Here is a 16,035-nt window from a genome sequence, read left to right on the forward strand (position 1 = left end):
ACCTGCTCCCCTGTGTCGAGTTTACCGGGATTGGCCCCGGCGAGGTAGCCATCGCGTCTCATCTGCCATTTTCGCCCCGTGAATCATTGCTCGCGACGCTTGAATGCGAACGAGCTCTTAATCATCGAGACGCGAGAACCTTTTCACAGAGTATTCAATGTAAACGCGGCCTGTCGGCCGCCACGACTCCGCAGCATGGTAAGCATGTTTTCAGAGTTAATTATAGGTTATGTTACTGCGTCTACTTGCTCCGCAGGCGCATGGCCTTATGGCGTGTACGATTCTTACGATGAACGATCGAAGGTTAATTAGATTGATCGTCCCTCGTGCGATAATTCATCCACGAAGTTGGCTCAAGTTGGAAAATTCAGCCAACAGATCTCATGAAGGATATAACCTAACAAACACGAAGATGGTAGCCACCCACGTGACAATCAAACAGCCAAAAAATTCCACCAAGTCGGAAAAATTGTGAATGTAAACAACTAAATAAGTCGGAAAATTCAAAAAATATCCCCTTCGAAGGGTCTTTGTGTCTTTTAAAGGCACCGGGGCGACGTGGTTGATTTTTTGACGCACAGAAACCTACAGTGGCAGAGCTATAAAACTCAAGGACGATCCCGACAACCTAGGACTCTGCTTTGAAAAAATTCTACGAGATCCGTAAGACTCTGCAAGCTTCTGGAAGACAAGCATTCGCCTCGAGGAAGCTCGATATTCCCAAAACGTGGAAGTTTCTAATTTTTGAAACGGAAACAACGCGATGAGACGCGCCAGCAGAGTCAGTTCAGCGGAAGCTTCGCGTTTCAGCAAAATATCGGAGGACGCGTCGGTCGATTTTGGAAAAACCGAGGGGCGGAGTGTGGTCGATCGTTGGACGAAGAATTCGGGAAAAAACGAACGCAAACGTAGAAGTAGCCGGCAAAAAGCTACCACCCGCGCCGCTGTAGATTTACGATAGCCTTCATTGGTTCCACGCAACGCTGGAAACGAAACGGGGGCCACCGAGTCTCGACCTCTATTTCGCCTTTATTTCGCTTCTATTTCCCAGGGACAATGAGATACCGTATTTTTTTTTTTCCTTTGCCCTTCTTCTTCGCCTGTCCGACACTGAGATAAAGAAACTAAACGCGTGACGGGACGATCGCCAGCGTTTCCGCAAACATCTTCCACCAACGTGGAACCGTTAGGTCACGAATTGTTACAGTTTCGGGAGCACCGTGCGTGCCCCGTTTCACCGATCTACGGTTTTTAAGGAACGCCGACACGAAGGGCCGATTTGCGTGCGGCGGAAATGCCTTCGCACTAACAGTCGAGGTCAACCAGGTAAAACGACGTCGGACTCTGTTACCGTTGCGTAACGGAGCGGCAGGTATATCTTGAATTATATACCTTGCACGACGATCTTTAAATATTCAAACGACAGTTTTTTCCCTTCGATCTCAACACCTGAAACATGCATAGACCTGCGTCGACTTTATAATCGACAACAATACTTTACGCGTTACAACTAAATGCAGATTTTACGTAACCGTCGTCTATGTCTCACGTCGTTGGCAGGTAATAAAACGTGGTATTTTTTACACCGTGGAAGGTGAGAAAAAGTGGTAGAGGTTAGCGGTGTGGCAGAAATGATAATTCAAACTGTCACGGTTTAGCGGCAAACGAGAGAAGCGAAAAAAAGAATCTATCGGAGATATCTTGTGGAAATATCGGTGTCATTGAAAATTCAAGGCTCCGGGGAACGCGTGCCATCGGTTGGTGAATCAGGGCGAGATAAAAATACCGCTGTGCGGAGTGCACGACAGCTGGAGGTCAACTTTTATTGCCAGGTAAGTCGCGGGTTGCTCTATTTTCTCTTTGTCACGACCCGGCTCTTCTACCTAGATGTAACAAGTTCACGAAATTTGAAACGTCGCCAGCCTTCCAAAGTTTGAACGTTGAACCTCGAACGTCGTGTAAACGAGACCTTGGCAATTATAAGGAAAAATAGCCTCGTCCTTATACCGTAACATCTACCAGCATTATTATTACCTTGTCTTGGTAAAAAGGACACCGCTTTTGCACCTGCTGCGAAACTCTGAACGCTTTATCATGATTTATACGCGCAGCATTAGCCAAGCTAAGCGCACGAGCATAAATAAATCTGATTTCCAGAAACTGCCGCGTCGTTAATGAAAACGACGTACGGAGCAACGTATGTTCTGTTATTTCCACGATTACGTATTCAAAGCAATCAAACACGAGCCGTCTACGAACTACGTCGCTCAGCTCCGTAAATTGAAAAGTAAGAAGAAAATGCTGATAACGTTATTTTTTAAGTCTATTTTACGATTTATATCGTGGTATCATGGACGGGGGGCCAGGGGGTGTCGCGCGGATTATGAACAAGCGTAGTGCGTAGTGAGGCTAAGACAAGGGACAAGGGGTTGCTAGGGGGCAATAAACGAATTAACAACAGTACGAGTTACTATCGTATTACTATTGTACTATTGTACGTTCGCTGCGATTAGTTCATTCTTAAAGAAAATTATTTTCTGTTCGACTAAGGGGGTATTCTAGTCTAGAGGCATGAATTTCGCCGCGGTTTTCGAAGCTCTGTACAAACGAAACAAAGATATTTTTGCTATCCATCTTTTTTATTATTTGTTTATTGATGCTTTAAGATTGCGTAAAAAATTGAGTGAAGAAAAAAAATCAAGATTCACGAAGTTATAAAGTGGCAAAGTGGGGGGCCCAAAGAAAAGAAAGGGTGTCCTGGCGTGCATGGTTTCAACCCTTCTGGTCATCCGAAGCGATAAAGCCGAACGGATTGTTAATTAGTATAGATGCGGCTATGGCATGAACCTTGGAAAAGTCAAAAAATTATTTTTTCACAAAGTGGAGGCCGTTTGAAAAAAATTTTCCTTTCTGGCGTGTCTTTTTGGCAATTCCGAATTTTTCAAGGATAGCAAAATTACAAATTTTGATCTGAGCGTGATTGAGACGATAGAGGAACGTATAGAGAACATTCGCACCAAATTTCAAGCAAATCGGTTCATTGGAACCTGAGATATCGCGCACGCCAACTCGAAAAAAGTACTGTTCATTTGTTTCTCATAAAATAATCGAAATTTTGAAAAATCCTTTTAAGGGCATATTCTCGACTGTCCAAACTTTGGAAATGTGAAAAAGGAATTCGTCGATTTTTTCAAATTTCTAGAACACCCCCTTGACACCTGTTCAATCTACTTGATAAACCGACTATAGTAGTTTGAACGTGCAGGCGTACCGAGCTGAAATTCAAAGTCGATTTTCTCGAAAACAAAAATTTCTATTCTACATTTTCCACTTCTTTTTTCGCCTACGATCACCCCCTATCCGCTTGTACCACCAGCTACCAACCACCCTGTGTTTCCGTCTGTTTATTGGCAGTATCTCGCGATAATATTCGGCCGAATCGTCTTGGAAAGCAGAAGCCATCGGTTGCCCTGTGCGGAATAAACGCGGAAGAGAGGGCGATGCATCTCGCGACGCCATTACCCGATAACTTAATTCATAATTGAGTTCCGCCGGTGTAACGAACACTCTGCGGCCAATATAACGTTCAATAATTCTAATAATTCGCCGGCTTGGATGCGAAGCCAGATCTGTGGCAGGGCTCGAGGGAAAACCGAGGTGGGGGTGAAGGGCGGAGGTGGTAGGAACCGTAGGGTGAGAACGTTTTCTGGAGCCGTGCCGAGCCTCGAAAGTGGCAAGCGGAACCAAGATGAGACGGCAGAAAGAGAAGAGACAGACCACGGGTTGCCGAGGCGAATAGAAGAGAGGGCGAAAGGGAAGGAAAGGGTGAGCAAGAGTGTGGCACGAGATGAGGGGAAGCGGCCAACGGTGGATAGGAACGGAAGAGAGAGAAGAGAAGAAGGAATAGGTGGAGGCAGAGTATGGGACGAGGAAATGGAGGGAAGGCCAATTAGAGGGCGGGAAGATTTATCTACGGACGACGGGTGTGCGGATAGTAAGGGGTTGGTGGGTCTCCTCTGCCTAGCGCGCTTGTATTATTCCTTAGTTGGACAACCCCGTCCAAGACAACGACGTGGTCCAGCTGCTATCGACTATATCGGTTTCTAGCCGGATTAATAGTCGCTAATTTTTCAACTCCGCCCATAGACTTATCGCGTTCGGGAAATTTTCAAACCACCGGAAAAGGATCATCTACGTAGCTTGCTATCTATCGGGTCATCCGTAGCCTCGTACGTTTCATCGATTCCACTTTGGACGCAGTGGAAGAAGCGAACTGATGGTCGTAGGAATGTTGGACGTTGAATAATTCGGATACAACGTTCCAGGATTCTAAGTTCCAAGGATTACGCTGGTCGACACGTTTTATTGGAAAGTGTCAGGGATTTTAAAGGTACAAGACGGATCACAGGGGTGGCAGGGATCCGAGAACGGGATGGGGATGGCGACTGAGTCGTTTGGAAGATAGGAAAGATAGAAATATGTTAGAATCTTGCTGACGTATAAATCTTCCACGATCTACATCGATCGGATCCATAAATAAGCTGAAACGATGATATTATGAAGGCTGATTTTTTAAACATCTATCATGTACCATTGCCATTGTTCGCACCACGACGAACGATCTTACGGAAAAGCAATTGTCGTTTGTTTCTTGAAAATTCCACGCCAATCACTCGTACACTCGCGCGATGAAATTAAGACGTTGACGAATTTGACTGGCGTGGTGAGAGAGAAACGTTAAATTCGACGCTAGCCATAGGATGATGTATCGATAACGACAACGAGCAACATCGCGAATGAGAAAGACGTAATGTATCATTGGTTCGTCCGAACGAAATGTTAGGTTAGGTTGCAACGATGGCGGAATAAAATACGTGGCACGCGTGGTCCGAGTGTCGGAATTTATTCGGTGGAAATCGAAGGGCGACGCTCAGAAATAACAAGCCCGGCCGGGACGGTGCGCGGCGTGCTACGAGCAGTTATTTAGCCGGGGCGTTAACTAACCGGCCGCGACCAGGGACGAACATTCTTCATCGACGGTTTCGTGCCACGGACCCTTCCGGCGGCGACACGAAGTGGCGAGATACCGTTCGTGGAACGGCAGTGCCGCTCGTCGTCGCCGCTTAAATTATTTTAATAAGAAGCCTTGACATCTTAACTGGCCGGATAGGCAGATCAAAGAGTCTACCAGGTGATGTCAGTTCCTTTCAGTATTTACAGGGAAAACAGAGCGGTGGCTGGACGTACACCAGAGGAGAATCGCGTTATCTTGGGTAGACGATACCGGGAACCGAGGCTCGTGCGTCAGCCTCGACATTTTTATAGTCTGCCGCACGAAATTAGAAAGCAGCCCGATAAAAATACAGGGTGGTTGGTAACCGGTGGTACGAGCGGAAAGGGGGTGATTTCTGGGAGAAAAAAGAAGTCGAAAATATAGAATTTAAAAATTTTTTAAATTAAATAAACAACGTCGATCGAGACAACGATCTACGGTGAGATCCGTTCTAACGAGACACGATAAAGTGCAGGCGTACCGAGCGACGATTCAAAGTGGATTTTCTCGAAAACGAAGCCTCGAACGAAGAATGTTTATTCTATATTTTCCACTTGTTTTTTCGCCTAGAATCACCCCCTTTCCGCTTGTACCACCCTGTATGTCCCGTCGCTGGAAAATGCCGACTATCTGCTTCTTCCTGACGAAACGCGCGAAACGAAGTAACTTACACCGTGGAACGCGACGATTTCTTGCGTAACGACTCTATGGAAAGGTGGTTTCATAAATGGGGCTTGAAAAAAAATCCTCACACGTAGCCTTCACGCTCGGAAAACAAACCTACCCCCAGGTCACCATCAACAATACAACAATTCCTAGCAAGGACTCAGTCAGATACCTGGGCATGACCCTGGACAGGAGACTAACATGGAAAAACCACATCACAGACAAAACGAAGCAACTAAAGGACAAACTAAAAAAATTCTGTTGGCTCACGGGTCGACGTTCCAAACTGAACATACAGAATAAAATTGCCCTCTCCAAGACCGTGATAAAACCTGTCTGGACCTACGGTATCCAACTATGGGGAACAGCAAGTAACTCCAACATTGAAATACTTCGACGCCTCCGATCGAAAACGCTAAGATGTATTATAAATGCACCCTGGTATGTCGCCAACGAACTAATTCATCGCGACCTCAGGATACCCACAGTCAAAGAGGAAATAGCAAAATATAGCGACAGATGTAGCAAAAGAGTCAAGAAACATCGAAGCCCCCTAATTACTGGACTACTTGATACGTCGGATCAGATCCGCAGGCTGAAGAGACACTACCCGCTAGACCCAAACGCTAGATTCAATTAGTTATCCAAATTAAGTCATTTTTACTTATTTATGATACTCACTTATAAATTATACTTATCTGTAATAAGTATCGTTGAGGCTATTCGACGTGTAGACAGAGAAAACTCGTGGATAAATTGTAAGGCAGAAAATATATTTAAATAGAAGTGTAATTATAAGTAAGAATACAATTTGAGCTGGTGCAGATCCGCGCGCTAGCTGCGTTACCCGATAACTGAAAACCCCGAAGTCAACGTCGCCTGTCCATCGTTTATGGTCTGTCCTCGTCGCAGTCTTTTGTCTACGCGCTGTCGATGGCTGTGGTGCTCGAGAAAACCAAAAAGACCAGATGTAGAGTTTTCTTAAGAGTGCTGACCACTTCAACAAGTATTAACCTACTATAAATAATTAGCCATGTCGCTGCGCCACGCCAGACAAAATTACTGAAAATTCTCAATGCGAGAATCGATTGCAAATTTTAATAAACAAATAAGACTCAGCCATGAACCGTGTAAGCGCTTCGTTACTACTCCGCGTGGCCTGACGTGCACTGACCGAGGATACCGAAAACCAATATCGCGATATCTCGCGAGAATCTGCCATAAACGACGATGCAGGTACAAAGAGGTATTGGTTGTAACCCAAGACTACGTTCCGTCACAACAGCGAACGCGTGTTCGGACGAACTCGACGCGTCAAAGCGACTAAATACGCGCAAAGATCCTCACAAGTGCACGCAGTGTGGCTTCGTTCATCGTAACCGCACCTTGGAACGTCCACCGCCTTCGCCTGTCACCCGAGGAAGAAAAGAAAAGAGACCTACGTCCGTGATACCTCGCGGTACACGCGAGCGAACGAAGTTGGAAAATCTGCGCTGCTTACAGGGGAATAATACGGAATAGAGCGAGAGTTACGAGCTACGAACGCTTACTTGGAACGCGCGTGTGTTGTCAGCGCGCCGTGTAATATCAGCGGCCGCAGCAGCAGCGGGGCTAACAACGGAACAGCGGCAGGCGGCGGCAACAACGGCGGAACAACGACACACAGCTCGTCTCTCGGTGGCTCTCTCGCCGACCGACCGACCGGCCGGGCCGCAGTTCGTTTCCGTGTTGTTACATAATACACGCTGCGGTGCGGTTACGCGGATGAGGGATGAGGTGTTGCGTTGCCTAATAACCCCCCTTGCGCAACCGTCCCCGTGCATCCCCTGGCCGTGCAAGCTACTCTCGCAGCCCTTCGAGCGAGCAAGACACGCTGACGGGCCGCAACACGCGGAAGAGCGGGAGAGATCACAACGAGCGATGCCGAATACGCAGCCGAAAGGGGAGTCGGCCGCCGGCTCTTCGTGCGTCACGACGTACCGAGCTTCTCTACGCTCTGCTTCGTGCTTCCAAATACACGTACACAGAGGTAGGAACGGAGAGCAGCGCCAAGTAATTATATGAGGGCGGAGCACGCTACGACTCGTCTACACCTAGCACATCCGTATCGCTCGCTCGGAACGGCTAACGCGTCTGCTAGGAACGTGAGAATCGTGCGTCAGTATTCTGCCCTTCGAGAACCGAATGCTCGTTGCCGGAGAATCCGCTGGGATGTCTGGCGTGCGAGCGAGATCGGGGCGAGGGAGATTTAAGGACGGAGGCTGTTTTCCACATTTTTGTTACGATCGAGGCAAAAATTTCTATCGACGGTTCGTGAGCTTGCATGCTACGTATCGATTCGTTGAGCAAGGGAAGATTCCTTGTTACGTCGCGAGATTGGAACCGTGCGAAATCCAAGACGCTTAGTGTCAGACTGTGGTTCGGCGTTCACCTCGAAAGCGTTTAAGGAGTATTGTCGAGAGGAAAATGTGGAGCACATACTAATTGCTACGGGTATACCGCGCGGAAATGGTCAGGTGGAAAGAAGGAACGAAACAATCGTACCTGTTCTAACGAAACTTCTGTAAGCAATCCAGCGGAATGGTGGGAACACGTGGGCAGAGTGCAGGAAATGATAGAAGGACTTAAGGGAGACCAAGAATTGAAGCAACTGATGGACGAAGAACTGGTGAATATCTTTGACGAAGATCGCACGAAGGAAGATATTGGAAAAATTCAGGAAGAAAAGAAAGGAACATAGAATAAACGCGGTAAAACTGCCACGAAATGTAAAATTGGTGATTTAGTAGCACAGGTACAAAGTTACTACCAAAGTCTTTGGGTCCGTACAAAGTAACATCGGTAAAAAGGGCAAGGACCTTTACGAAGTCATCAAAGTGGCTGGGTAATGCGTCCCTCGGTATTGGGTCGCTAAGGGTCCGCTGACCGTTGCGTACACCCTCGACAAACCTAAGGCCCCGCCATAAACTGAAAAGGTCCTTGAGTTTACTTAAAAGGTCCTTAGGTTTACTGTCCGCTCTTGGAAATTACGAAACAGCTGATTGGTAACTGGTGGTACAAGCGGAAAGGGGGTGATTCTAGGCGAAAAGAAGAAAAAAAGAAGGATGTTTTGCAGGATTTTTGCGAGCGTTACACGGACAAGATTTATTTATCGTTGACGGCTATAACACGTAGCAAACAAGCTACTATTTCTTACTGTCAATGCGTCTCTATCGGGCAACTGCTCTCAACATTTCTGACAGTAACAAATACAGCTTTTTATTACTTGGTCGTTAGATATATAAGGAAAACGGGATTCCTAATGCTTCGCTCATAAGAACGCGTATTTTTCCTCATTTCTCAGAACACATTCGCGCCACGCCATGTATAATGGAAATTTTCTATTGCGCGTGCAGTATGTCGCGTCATGGTATTACGTAAATTGAGATCGAGAAGTTTTTTGATCGTCGAGAGGATTCGTCACGATTCGACGATGCGACGAAGCTCGTATTTATACTCTTTTTTTTTTATTCATTAAAATTTACAATCAATTCTCGCATTTTCAGTAATTTTTTCTGGCCTGGCGCAGTGACATGGCTAATTATCTATAACAAGTTAATACTTATTATAGATGAGTATAATTTACAAGTATTATAAATAAGTAAATATTACTTAATTTAGATAACTAATTGAATCTAGCGTTTAGGTCCAGCGGGTAGTGTCTCTTCAGCCTGCGGATCTGGCCCCACGTATCAATTAGTCCAGTAATTAGGGGTATTTATACTTAAAAAGAAGTTAATTAAGAATTAAAAAAGAAGTTACTCGTCTCTTTGTTTATAACTTTCTTCAAAATCCTTTATCAAATCTGCTTTACGAGAAACAACTTTTGTCGAAAAACTTCTTCCCCGTCTCTTGCGAGCTAACTTCGCGAGTCGCGACAGAAGATTAAAAAATAGTGGAATTTTCAGTGATCAATTTCAACCCCGTTTTAACCCCTTGCGTAATACATACCTACGTATTCTCGTAGTTTCATAATCTCTTTAATCTCCCTTTGTAACATAAATCTCATCTTTCCGCTAGTCTTCGTCCTGATAGTTATTTTAATTACTTTCTAATTGTTCCGTATCGCCAGCCGATGATCCGTCTGTCTCCGAGAGCGCGTCATTTGGCGGCGGAATACGAGAACAACGAAGAAGAAAGAAAATGGGCCGAAAGGGGAGAAGTTATACGTTTAAGCGGCCACATCTATATAAAGGGACGGGGCTTACTGGGATTCAATTACCGCAACGTTTGCGAAGCACGCTATTCCCACACCGTGCAAGGCGCTACCCTTCGAGCTACGCGCAGCCTCGCCGCCACCTTTCCATTTCTTCAAGAACGAACAGGTGCTCTCGCGTCTGCTGTAAATTGCGCCCCTGTAATCCGAAGTAAAGCGGTCGTTTTATCCGCGCCAAGCCGAGATGGATGCGCGCTTTCGGTAATGGGTCGCGCTTACGCAGACGAGGGCATCTTTGATGGAAATCTCGGAGGGTCCTAGCCAGCCAGCCACGTATCCATCGTTCCGACTGCCTTGTCTTTCCGCTGTCTTATTTACTGGAAATCGTTCCTTCAACGAAACGTCACTTTGCAGCTAACGAACACGGAATTTCTTTAGGACGGAGAACTGCACGGTTTCCGGTGGCAAATTATTCCCGAGAAAAATGGCAAACGTATTTCTAACCGATACACACTCTCGCGGAATTTACTGGCATCGAAAGAACCGTCGAAGGAATTATCCGACTGATAAATGAAATTTGAAATGAATATTTCATGGTAACCCAAAGGAGAACCATCGCGAACAATAGTTACCATACTAGAACAATGGTTACCAAAATCAATGATTCGCAGAGTTTCCAAATTTGATATCGACGGATTGGCGACAAGGCGCAAGCTACGCAGGAAAATTGAACTTCCAAACGCGAGAATTCCCGGTATTCTGATCGAGATATCCGTCCCATGGACCCGTGCATTGCCACGGAAGATCTCGCGCTGAATTATTACAAAGAGTTCGGGAGGAAACACTGGTCGAATATGCCTGCTACGTTCCCGTCGGCCCGTAACTTTTCCTGGTAAAATGACACAGTCGAAGGCGGAAGAAGCAAGAGGCCGGAAAAACGACTGGCGTTATCGGATGACGAGGAACACGGGGATGCCTGGACGCGATTAAGAGAGCGGCGAAGCAAGGAGGGCGCGATGCGAGGTCACTGGCAAAGTAGAGGCGAACGGATCGACGCTGGCCGGCGTTTCGTTCGGCTTCGAACCTAGGTACATAATTCATCGAGCGTGCACCATTGTCGGCAGCTTCATTAATACAAATGGCGTCTGGTGAATTCTACCCCGGGCACCCGCGCGCCCTGCACGATAGTAACAAGGGCGTGGGTGTGTAAGGGTAGCGAGCAGGCAGCAGCAGCGTGGCACTCGCTACCGCGGTATCATCCCCGAGCCGAACACACGCTCTCTTGCTCCGTGGCAGTCGCCACCCCCGAGAGCCGGGACGACGTCGGGACGCGCGGACATATTTTTCCAGCGCTTGTCGACTTTCATGAGGGCGTCTTTCCGCAATAACATATTAATATCCCGGAGCATCGCGAGACTTATGGGCTGCCGTAGAAAGCTCGACCCTGGATCAACGCAACGCCCGTTAAGGCGGTTCCACGAAGAAGCCGGGGAGACACCGGCAGGACGCCTGGAAGCGCGGCTTAAGCGTCGTAAAGCAACCGTTGCACGTTCAGCCCGGCCGGACACTGGCGGGTTATCGGCCAGGAATTGACAACGATCCCAACAGCGAAATATCTGGCTCGTTCTACCACCTACCCTTGAGTCGTGTCCCGAATTTATCTCCCTCTTTCCTGCCCCTCTTTTATCGCGTTACGTAACCGCGGAAGCGTCGTTACGTAATCGAAAAAGACGAGACCACGGTACGCGTGCGGTATAGACGATCCCGTTCGCACAGTTCTCGCGTTTACAGTTTTAACGTTACATTTGCAACGACAACGAAACGGTAAATGGCAAATCGCTGGGCTGGCGATTCTTCAGCCCCGTTTCGGACGCAAGCTTCGATCGATGATCAAGGACGAAAGTACGTATGCGATCTGTGTATATACATATGGTGTAGATTCAGTGGGGGAAAAATAAAAAAAAAAAAGCCACCGGAAATAAAGCTGTTAGTTTTCCGTGGACGACAATGGAACGGCGCATACGGTCACGGGGCGGGAAATATTACGGGAAACACGGATCGCCGGAAGGAGGAATGCAGGAGATTCACAGATGGATTGGTACGCGGCCAGGGCCGCAGGCAAAAAAGCGAAAAGACGCATGATCAAGTTTACATCGCATTTATTTTGTTCCTTTTTTTTCCTTAGTAATCGTATAATCAAGGTAATATTACAATAGCGTTCAGAACAGCAACCGCCCCTACGAAAAGGTCACCGTTTCCTCGTTTACAACACCGTTTCACGCATAGGCAGCAGGTGCGGCCCTGGTCGCTCTCGCGGGTTACATACAATCAGGATCCAAATTGGTAAAACAATCGATATCCCTAAATATGTTACAAAAGAGGATGCTGCGCGTTTTGCCTTCTGCGTTCTCCGTTTCCTTTCTTTCTTCTCGCCACCATCGGAAAAAAGGAAATTACGTTTACAGAAAAAATGACGACGACGACGACGACGACGACGATGATGATGATGATGATTGATTGCGGCTACCACACTACGCAATGGATAACGCCTACCCCTATAAGATATAGGCCTATTCGCCTAAAGAGAAACAAGAAGTCCGTTATTTTAAAACGTTACAGCACAGCAGACCGACGAATGCGTTCTTTCTATATTCGTATATATAATATATATAATTTTTTTTTTGTTTGTTTGTTTATTATTCGTTTCGACGCTCCTCGTTTCGCGTTTCCTTCTTCATTTTTTTTTCTTTTTTTTTGTCCTTTTTTTAATCGTTATTCCATTCTTCCCGTTTTCACCGAGATCCACAAAATAAATAATTATTAACATTACATTCCTCTTAGAAATACTGCGTTTACCTATTACTCTTGCGTGTCTCTTAGCGGCTATTCGTATACATTCATTAACTAGAATAGTTGTTTTACTTGCTTAGGATAGCGCCACGCACACTTCGTGTCTGGGTAGGCGTCTATAGGTACTAGGTAGGTACGTACAATGTAATAATCTTGCTCGTTAGAGACTATCGGAGTTTCGTTCGATTCTGTTGCTCGAGCCGAGAGTCAGCGATCGAAGCGATTCGCGTACAGATGAGGAAAGAGAGAAAGAGGAAGAGAGAGAAGGAGGGAGAAATTATAAACGAACACAGCGAAAGAAAAAGGGATAGCACGAAGGTGAAGGAATCTGTTTGTATCTTTAACTTCATTCTTGTTCCTTTTTTCTCTTTTTTCTCTCTTGATGCGATAATCGACGTACAGAGGGAAAAACGTTACGTTCGACTCGTGGGACGAACGCGCGCGCCTCGCACGTATCCAGCAGGCGCGTATGTATATCGCATAAACGTTTCTACAGGGTGGTTGGTAACTGGTGGTACAAACGTAGAGGGGGTGATTCTAGGCGAAAAAAGAAGTCGAAAATGTAGAACAAAAATTTTAAAAATCAAAAAAATAACGTCGATCGAGACAACGATCTACAGTGAGATCCTTTATAACGAGACGCGATAAAGTGCAGGCGTACCGAGCGACGATTCAAAGTGGATTTTCTCGAAAACGAAGCCTCGAACGAAAAATGTTTATTCTACGTTTTCGACTTGTTTTTTCGTCTAGAATCACCCCCTTTCCGCTTGTACCACTAGTTACCAACCGCTCTGTATATATAATATTTAACAAAATTATCGAACATCAACATATATATTTTGTACCGATCGAAAGGAACACGTTTTTATCGCGCGCCGTGCCCGACGAGATCGTCAGCACCAGGACGACGGTTATCATCTGTCGGACGTAATTTCTCATGGAGATCGGCGAGCCGCGCTCGAACAACGACGAGACACACGGCGACGGTAGAAACGTGTTCTCGTGTCGTTTCGCAGACAATAAAAAAAAAAAAAATTAACAAAAACATAACATCAACAGCAGTCGTAGCATAACACGCTGAGGAAGGGATCGCGTATCGTCGAGCGTGCACGATCGAAAAGCGAAACAAACGGAGGAACGCTGAGTAAACGAAAAACGGGGGGAGGAGGAGGAGGAAGGAAGCATTCGCGAAATATATAGCATTTTCTTTCTCATTCTTTTCTGTACAATCGAGATTCGCGAGAATTCTCTTCTTGTCACTGGGAAACGCGTCCATGGAATCGACAAATTCACCGACGCAACCCCCCCGACGATCCTTCCGCAACATCGACGACACTCGCGGATACTTTGTCCACCTTCCTAAGCGTTAACTTACTAATTACCTCGTAGGCTTTTCGTTACGTATTTAGGTTTCAGAGAATTACGCGCACCCCAGCGCGCCTACTACTTTTATCGTAATCGTATAACAAACCGAGACAATGGGACGACGAGAGACGTCCGATAGACCTTCGAGAGACACGCACACACGCAATGTTTGCCCCATCTCTCTCTCTTCATCTTCGTCCCTTTGGACGCGTTCACGCGCGGTTGTATCGTCGTCCCTCGGTCGACCTTTCACGCTCGAAAACGAGAGACGGACGGAGATCGGTTGTTTCAACGAACGGAACTACTCCGTATAACTCACCCCCTCTATCTACACACTACTGCGCCAAAGCAGGGACTACAGATAGAGAGGCCAGAAAATGGGAGGGGGCAAACGGGGGGACTACGACAATACTAGGCTTGTACGGACGTCACTGTGCACTTGGATACTGATTGGTCTGCGGGATTATTGGTCAAAGTGAGCTACAGGAGGTTCCATAGAGGGTTGGTTGTTGTGGTGGTGGTGGTGGTGGTGGTGGTGCTGGCGCGCGGGGGAGCGGGAGGCGGGTTCGTCACTCACCGGGTGCAGCATCCGATTCGCCGCAACCGATAAATTGACGATCGACAGATACGCACATCGACCATCTATTTGGCATTACAGAGACAGTGGATGCAGCCTGCCACTCACCTGAAACAGAAATCAGAACGTGCCGTGTTAGGTGACGAGCGGTGTTTCGTCGACGCGTTTCTTCCCGCCGAGACTGGTCGGCAGCGGCTTCTTTTTCTTTGCGAAATAAGCCACAAAGCAGACAGTGTCGAGATATGTATCATTTTCTGTGCTGCACTGAGTTAAAGGCGTAGTATGTGGGTATTAGCGTGTGGAGGTATGTGTGTGCGCGGCGTCTCGAAAATAGGCGAATGTAAACTAGTAGTCAGTCGGTTAATAGTCGGAAGAAAGTGCTGAGACGCGTGCAAGTGTGTATCGATGAATATACAGGGTGGTTGGTAATTGGTGGTACAAGCGGAAAAACAAATTGAAAATATAGAATAAAAGTTGAAAAAATTAAAGAAATAACGCCAATCGAGACAACGATCTACAGTGAGATGCGTTCTAACGAGACGCGATAAAGTGCAGGCGTACCGAGCGACAATTCAAAGTGGATTTTCTCGAAAACAAAGCTTCAAATGAAAAATTTGTATTGTTTATTTTCGACTTGTTTTTTCGCCTAGAATCACCCCCTTTCCGCTTGTACCATCAGTTACCAACCACCCTGTATAAGAAATCGTCCATAAAATAAATATATTACTATTCTAATATTAATGCCAAGTATTATAAATTTAGTGTTCCTGTAACATTATTTCCGCTTCAAACATCCACAATTCTCAACGGAGAGAAAATTAACGGATAAATTTAACAGTATCGTATAAAACGCAATTACGCGTACATCGTACGATTACACGAAGATAATCGCGCGTACCGTCGCAAGAGAAAACGGGGTATCGTTGACAAGCAGGAAAAATCGACGTTCTCGTACAATCCCTAAACATTCTTCGTCAAATCTGACCATCGTCTTCTACCAAAAATCTATGCGTAATATTTTATACATCCACTGCATCGATTCTCTTCGAAGAAAAGTAAAGATTTGGAAAAAAATCGACGTTATTCCGTGGGGGGTGGCGAGTCGCGGAAGGATGCTGCAGACGGTTCAAGGTTCCACCGCGCGGTCCATAGGTTCGTACGTTGAACGCGCGGAGGACACGACGGGTAGGGTCGTCCGGCGCTGGTTCAGCTTCTTTTGTAATGGGACGAATGCACGTGGTGCCTTGTCCGGCCACACGCACGTTGAGCCCGGTCTTTCGTGGTGTCCGTATCTCGGGGATATCGATAGCCCGCGCTAAGAGCGAAAGG

The 16,035-nt window shown here is 46.5% G+C and overlaps 1 protein-coding gene across 3 annotated transcripts in view; it reads right to left on the reverse strand.

The window, feature by feature from the left end:
- The window catches only part of LOC117242267 (homeotic protein antennapedia-like), a 350,813-nt gene that overhangs the window by 204,508 nt on the left and 130,270 nt on the right, over window positions 1–16,035 (reverse strand). For 2 of the 3 annotated variants that reach the window (XR_004495211.1, XR_004495210.1), the window contains one exon: window positions 13,539–14,814. The exons of the other annotated variant lie outside the window; for it this stretch is intronic. The gene's annotated coding sequence lies outside the window, so the exon portion shown is untranslated. Of the gene's footprint in view, window positions 1–13,538; window positions 14,815–16,035 lie in introns of those variants that run through there. 3 annotated transcript variants of the gene reach the window in all.

Source organism: Bombus vosnesenskii, unplaced genomic scaffold, assembly GCF_011952255.1.
Source record: "Bombus vosnesenskii isolate JDL3184/JDL3185 unplaced genomic scaffold, Bvos_JDL3184-5_v1.1 scf7180000016273, whole genome shotgun sequence".
NCBI lineage: Eukaryota > Metazoa > Arthropoda > Insecta > Hymenoptera > Apidae > Bombus > Bombus vosnesenskii.